This window comes from Loxodonta africana, chromosome X, assembly GCF_030014295.1.
Source record: "Loxodonta africana isolate mLoxAfr1 chromosome X, mLoxAfr1.hap2, whole genome shotgun sequence".
Classification (NCBI taxonomy): domain Eukaryota; kingdom Metazoa; phylum Chordata; class Mammalia; order Proboscidea; family Elephantidae; genus Loxodonta; species Loxodonta africana.
This window is the reverse complement of record NC_087369.1, coordinates 78,241,582-78,249,969: the sequence shown is the minus strand read 5'-3', so window position 1 is coordinate 78,249,969 and position 8,388 is coordinate 78,241,582.

Sequence of the window (8,388 nt, the reverse complement as noted above, 5' to 3'; positions counted from 1 at the left end):
GGACAGAAGCGGTTCCTGTCCAGGCATAAACGGTGTGTGGACTTTGAGCACCTTTCCCGTCTGCATGGACCTGTGTGGGCCTGTTTCAGGAGAATAGGCCCTTGTGGGCAGACTCCAACCATTTCAGCTGTACAGTGGAGAGGTGGGTGTTTGATGTTTGACATTTCTTTGGCTATTAAACAGGGTCCTCACCTACCCACATCAGAGGCCGAAGGACTGGTTGCTCCACTCAGGTCACCCAGCCACCCATGACAGGGGTCCAAAGATAACTGGTACCTCCCAGTCCTTACAACCAAAAACACTGGGTGCCCATGATCCATCTGAAGAACCCACCCACTGGCATGCTCTAGGGAACAGGGATGTGCTTTCCTCAGAGACACTCGGGGATCATTTCTCAACCCCCTGCCTTGTTCAGAGCATGACCCCCTGCTGCAACCAGGTACTGGTACCTACAACAATCACCCCTGCCCTCTAAGACAGTAGGACAGAGCCTGTACCACATACATGATGATAAGCTACCTGGAAACCTGAGCTGAATTCATACAAGAAAAGTGAATGGACTCCTAGACTGATATACCTGATAACAGCTCTAGCCATCTGCAGACAGGACACCAGAGCTTCAAAGGTGAAAATAATCAAGCTAGCTCACTCAAGCAACACACTTGGGCATATCAAAACAAAACAAAGCAAGAAGCTACGACACGGTAAGCAAACATAAACTAATACAATAACATAGATGGGTTGGAGACAACAGTCAATATCAAGTCACATAAAGAAACAGACCACGATCACCTCTAAAGGTCTCAAAACAAAGAATCCAGGGATCTTCTAGATGAAAGTGCATTCCTGAATTTAATGGATACAGAATACAAAAGTTTAATATACAGAACCCTTTAAGACATCAGGAAGGAAATGAGGCAATATGCAGAACAAGCCAAGGAACACACAGATAAAGCAACTGAAGAAATAGGAAAATAATGAAAAATTTAATAACCTGGAAAAATCCAGAGACAGAAAGCAATCAGAAATTCAGAAGGTTAACAATAAAATTACAGAAGTAGACAACTCAGTAGAAAGTCAGAGGAGCAGGATTGAGCAAGTGGAAGGCAGGATTTCTGAACTTGAAGATAAATCACTTGGCACTAATATATTTGAAGAAAAATCACATAAAAGAATTTTTTAAAAAATGAAGAAACCTTAATAATCATGTGGGACTCTATCAAGAGAAATAACCTACGAGTGATTGGAGTACCAGAACAGGGAGGGAGAACAGAAAATACAGAGAGAATTATTGAAGATTTGTTGGCAGAAAAATTTCCTGATATCATGAAAGAAGAGAAGATATCTATGCGAGATGCTCATCAAACTCCACATAAGGTAGATCTTAAAAGAAAGTCACCTAGACATATTATAATCAAACTTGCCAAAACCAAAGATAAAGAGAGAATTTTAAGAGCAGCTAGGGATAAACAAAAAGTCATCTACAAAGGAGAGCCAATAAGAATAAACTCGGACTACTCGGCAGAAACCAAGAAGGCAATGGGTTGTCTTATTTAAAAAACTGAAGGAAAAAGATTACCAGCCAAGAATCATATATCCAGCAAAACTGTCTCTTTAATATGAAGGTGAAATTAGGACATTTCCAGATAAACAGAAGTTTCAGGGAATTTGTAAAAACCAAACCAAAATTACAGGAAATACTAAAGGGAGTTCTTGGTTAGAAAATCAATAATATCAGGTATCAGCCCAAGACTAGAACATTGGGCAGAGCAATCAGAAGTCAACCGAGACGGGGGAAAAAAAAAAACCCAAGATTTAGAAAATAAGAACACAAAACAGGGCAAGAGTGATGTTATTATATAAAAGGAGACAACATTAAAACAATAAAGAGGGACTAAGAAATGTAATCATACACCTTCCATATGTAGAGGAAGATATGGCAATACAAAGAAATGAAACTTAGGTTTAAATTTAGAAAAATAGGAGTAAATAACAAGGTAACCACAAAGGAGACAAACTATCCTACTCATCAAAACAAAATACAAGAAAAAATAGAGACTCTGCAGAGACAAAATCAGCAACAAATATGAGGAAAGAAAAATATATACAGATAATCTACTCAGCACATAAAATCAAGTGGGAAAAAGAAACTGTCAACAACACACAAAAAAGACATCACAATGATAGAACTAAATTCATACCTATCCATAATTATGGTGAAAGTAAATGGACTAAGTGCACCAATAAAGAGCCAGAGAGTGGCAGAATGGATTAAAAAACAAGATCCATCTCTATGCTGCCTACAAGAGACACACTTTAGACTTAGAGACACAAACAAACTAAAACTCAAAGGATGGAAAAAAATATATCAAGCAAACAACAATCTAAAAAGAGCAGGAGTGGCAATATTAATTTCTGACAAAATAGACTTTAAAGTTATATCTATCATAAAGGATAAGGAAAGACACTATACAATGATTAAAGGGACAATATGCCAAGAAGATATAACCATATTGAATATTTATGCACCCAATGACAGGGCTGCAAGATACATAAAACAAACTATCAGCATTGAAAAGTGAGATAGCTCCACAGTAGTAGTAGGGGACTTCAACACACCACTTTCGGTGAAGGACAGGACATCAAGAAAGAAACTCAATAAAGACATGGAAGATCTAAATGCCACAATCAACCAACTTGACCTCATAGACATATACAAAACACTCCACCCAACAGCAACCAAGTATACTTTCTTTTCTAGTGCACATGGAACATTCTCTAGAATAGACCACATATTAGGTCATAAAGCAAGCCTTAGCAGAATCCAAAATATTGAAAGATTACAAAGCATCTTATCTGACCATAAGGCCATAAAAGTGGAAATCAATAACACAAAAAGCAGGGAAAGGAAATCAAACACTTGGAAACTGAACAATACCCTCCTCAAAAAAGACTGGATTATAGAAGACATTAATGATGGAATAAAGAAATTCATAGAATGTGATGAGAATGAAAACTCATCGTTTCAGAACCTTTGGGACACAGCGAAAGCAGTGCTCAGAGGTCAATTTATACCAATAAATGAACACATCCAAAAAGTAGAAAGGGCCGAAATCAAAGAATTATCCCTACAACTTGAACAAATAGAAAGAGAGCAACAAAAGAAACCCACAGGCACCAGAACAAAACAAATAATAAAAATTAGAGCTGAACTAAATGAAATAGAAAACAGGAAAACAATTGAAAGAATTAACAAGACCAAAAGGTAGTTCTCCGAAAAAATCAACAAAATTGATAAACCATTGGCCAAACTGACAAAAGAAAAACAGGAGAGGAAGCCAATAACCCGAATAAGAACTCAGATGGGTGATATTACAACAGACCCAACTGAAATTAAAAGAATCATATCAGATTACTATGAAAAATTGTACTCTAACAAATTTGAAACTTAGAAGAAATGGATAATTTCCTAGAAACACAGTACCTACCTAAACTAACACAAACAGAGGTAGAACAACTAAATAGACCCATAACAAAGGAAGAGATTGAAAAGGTAATTAAAAAACTCCCAACAAAAAAAAGCCCTGGCCCGGACGGCTTCACTGCAGAGTTCTACCAAACATTCAGAGAACAGTTAACACCACTACTACTAAAGGTATTTCAGAGCATAGAAATGGACGGAATACCCCAAAACTCATTCTATGAAGCCAGCATATCCCTGATACCAAAACCAGGCAAAGACACCACAAGAAAAGAAAATTACAGACGTATATCCCTCATGAACGTAGATGGAAAAATCCTCCACAAAATTCTAGCAAAGAGAATTCAACAACATATCATAAAAATAATACATCATGACCAAGTGGGATTCCTACCAGGTATGCAGGGATTGTTCAATATTAGAAAAACAATTAATGCAATCCATCACATAAATAAAACAAAAGAACCATATGATTTTATCAATTGATGTAGAAAAGGCATTTGACAAAGTTCAATACCCATTCATGATAAAAACTCTCAGCAAAATAGGAATAGAAGGAAAATTCCTCAATATAATAAAGGGCATTTATACAAAGCCAACAGCCAACATCATCCTAAATGGAGAGAGTCTGAAAGTATTCCCCTTGAGAACGGGAACCAGACAAGTATGCCCTTTATCACCACTCTTATTCAACATTGCTCTGGAGGTCCTTGTCAGAGGAATTAGGCTAGACAAAGAAATAAAGGGCATCCAGATTTGCAAGGAAGAAGTAAAATTATCTCTGCAGAATGACATGATCTTATACACAGAAAACCCTAAGGAATCCTCAAGAAAACTACTGAAACTAAGAGAAGAGTTCAGCAGACTATTGAGATACAAGATAAACATACGAAAATCAATTGGATTCCTCTACACCAACAAAAAGAACATCAAAGAAGTCACCATATCAATGCCATTTACAGTAGCCCGCAAGAAGATAAAGATAAAGTACTTTGGAATAAACCTTACTAGAGTTGTAAAAGACTTATACGAAGAAAACTACAGTACACTTCTGCAAGAAACCAAAAGAGACCTACATATGTGGAAAAACATACCTGGCTCATGGATAGGAAGACTTAACATTATAAAAATGTTCTACGAAAAGTGATCTGTACATTTAATGCAATTCCAATCCAAAATCCAGTAACATTCTTTAATGAGATGGAGAAACAAATCACCAACTTCATATGGAATGGAAAGACGCCCCAGGAAAAGTAAAGCATTACTGAAAAAGAATAACAAAGTGGGAGGCCTTACTCTATCTGATTTTAGAACCTATTATACTGCCACAGTAGTGAAAACAGCCTGGTACTGGTACATCAGATACTTAGACCAATGGAACAGAATTGAGAATTCAGACATAAATCCATCCACATATGAACAGCTGATATTTGACAAAGGTCCCAAAACAGTTAAACGGAGAAAGACAGTCTTTTTAACAGATGGTGCTGGCATAACTGGATATCCATCTGCAAAAAAACAAAATAAGACCAATACCTCACTCTGTGCACAAAAACTAACTCAAAATCAATCAAAGACCTAAACATAAAATCTAAAACAATAAAGATCATGGAAGAAAAAATACGGACAATGTTAGGAGACCTAATACGTGGCATAAACAGTACAAAAGATTACTAACAATGCAGAAAAGAAACTAGATAACTGGGAGTTCCTAAAAATCAAACACCTATGCTCATCCAAAGACTTCACCAAAGGAGTAAAAAGATTACCTACAGACAGGGAAAAAGGTTTTAGCTATGACATTGCCAATCAGTGCCTGAACTCTAAAATCTACATGATACTGCAAAAACTCAACTGCAAAAAGACAACCCAATTAAAAAATGAGCAAAAGATATGAACAGACACTTCACTAAAGAAGACATTCAGGTAGCTAACAGATACATGAGGAAATGTTCATGATCATTAGCCATTAAAACAAACAAAAAAATTAGAGAAATGCAAATCAAAACTACAATGAGATTTCATCTCACTCTAACAAGGCTGGCATTAATCCAAAAAGCACAAAACAATAAATGTTGGTGAGGCTGTGGAGAGATTGGAACACTTATACACTGCTGGTGGGAAAGTAAAATGGTACAACCACTTTGGAAATTGATTTGGTGCTTCCTTTAAAAGCTAGAAATAGAAGTACCATATGATGCAGCAATCCCACTCCTTGGAATATATCCTAGAGAAATAAGAACCTTTACACGAACAGATATATGCACACCCATGTTCATTGCAGCACTGTTTACAATAGCAAAAAGATGGAAGGAGCCAAGGTGCCAATCGATGGATGAGTGGATAAATAAATTATGGTATATTCACACAATGGAATACTACGCATTGATAAAGAACACTGATGAATCTGCGAAACATTTCATAACATGGAAGGCATTATGCTGAATGAAATTAGTTGCAAAAGAATAAATACTGTATGAGACCACTATTATAAGAACTCAAGAAATAGTTTAAACAGAGAAGAAAATATTCTTTGATGGTTATGAGAGGAGGGAGGGAGGGAGGATGGAAGAGGTTTATTCACTAATTGGATAGTAGATAAGAACTACTTTAGGTGTCAGGAAAGACAACACACAATACAGGAGAGGTGAGCAGAACTAGACTAAATGAAAAGCAAAGAAGTTTCTGGAATAAACGGAATGCTTCAAAGGTCAGCATTGCAGGAGCGGGGGTTTGGGGACCATGGTTTCAGGGGACATCTAGGTCAATTGACATAATAAAGTCTATGAAGAAAACATTGAAAAAAAAAGAAAAAAGAAGAAAAGGCAAAAATAAAAACATTAACCGTATGACTTGAACAGAGAGCAGCAAAAGAATTGTAAAGATACCAGAAGACACGAAATACTAAAGATCAGAGCAGAAGCAAATGAAATAGAGAACAGAAAAACAATAGAATCAACAAGATCAAAAGTTGGATCTTTGAAAACATCAACAAAATCCCAAAACCACTGGCCAAATTGACAAAAGAAAAACAGGAGAGGAAACAACCAACCTGAATAAGACATGAGATGAGTGATACCACAGCAGACCCAACTGAAATAAAAAGGATCATAATAGAAATCTATGAATAATTGTACTCCAGTAAAATGAAAGCCTAGAGGAAATGGACAAATTTCTGGAAGCACATTACCTTCCTAAACTAACACGAAGTTAGGTAAAAAAACTAAACAGACCCATAGCAAAAGAAGAGATTGAAGACATGAGAAGCTCCCCCCCAAAAAACAAAACAAAAACCCTGGCCCACACGGCTTCACTGGAGAATTCTATCAAACATTCAGTGAAGAGCTCACAACAATACTAATCAAACTATTTCAGAGTATAGGAAAGGAAAGAATATTTCCAAATTCATTTTGTGAAGCCAGCATAACCCTGATACCAAAGCGCAAAGACACCACAAAAAAGAGAAAACTACTGACCAATATCCTCATGAACACAGATGCAAAAACTTTCAACAAAATTCTGTCCAATAGAATTCAGCAGCATATTAAAAAAATATATTGAGCAAGTGGGATTCATACCAGGCATGCAGGGATGATTCAAAATTAGAAAATCATACAACATAATCCACCACACAAATAAAACAAAAGAAAATAATCACATGATCAATGCAAAAAAGGCATTTGACAACATCCAACACCTATTCCTGATAAAAATTCTCAGCAAATTAGGAACAAATGAAAATTTCTTGACATAATAAAAACATGTACAAAACAAACAGCCAACATCATTCTAAACAGAGACTGAAAGCATTCCCCTTGAGAATGGGAACCAGAAAAGGATGCTGTCTATCACCATGCTTATTCAACATCACGCTGAAAATTCTAGCTAGAGCAATAAGGCAAGAAAAAGAAACAAAAGGCATTCAAATTGGTAAGGAACAAGTAAAACTATCCCTATTCACAGATGATATGACCTTATACACAGAAAACCCCAAAGAATCCACAAGAAAGCTACTGGAATGAATAGAAGATGTCAGCAAAGTATCAGGATACAAGCTTAACATACAAAACTCTGTACTTCAAAAAGGAAATCAGCAAATCAATCCTTTTAGAATAGCCCCCAAGAAGATAAAACACTTAGGAATAAATCCAACCAGGGACATAAAAGACCTATAAAGAGGTGGAGCCAACATGGCACTATAGACAGAAGCACCATGCCCTCCCTCCACAGCAAAGATCTAAAAAACTAAGTAAAACAGAGACAAACATCAGTCCTGGAACCCTAAGCATCAAACGAAGAGATAAAAAAACTCAGCCAAGCACTGAATGGAATAAGAAACTGACAGAACACAGAGCGAGGAAAGATATGAGTGGAGGTTCCCTATCAGCTAATGCAGCACAGATTCAGCATCTTGGACTCCTGTCGGAGAACTGCTGAGAGAGAGTAAGGTAAAGCAGCTTCACAGAGCTCCCAGCCGGAGGCAGAGCACCTAAAAACCAGTGATATACTCTTTCCCGCCCCTCAACCTTCTCCTGCCTGTTTGGCCTCTGCCACTCTCTAGCTGGCTGCGGTCACTTGGCCTGCCAAGAGTTGTGGGCTATGTGCCACTTGGATTTGCCCCATGCATATCAAAGAGTGGCAGACAGTGAATATGGGAAAGTAGCTTCATGGAGCTCCCAGCAGGAGACAGACCACCTGCTCCATTAGCACTCCATTTTTTTTGTATACTTGTTTTTTGTTTTTTGGCTCCTGTTTCTCTCTCCTCTCTCTCTTCTTTCCCATACCCATCTTAGCTCCACACATCACAGCCTCCCCCTTCCTTCTTGCTACCTGCACCATGAACATCACACCCCCGAGCAACACAGGCATGGGCTACCGGAAACTGCCCTGTGCTGACTGTTACCCTG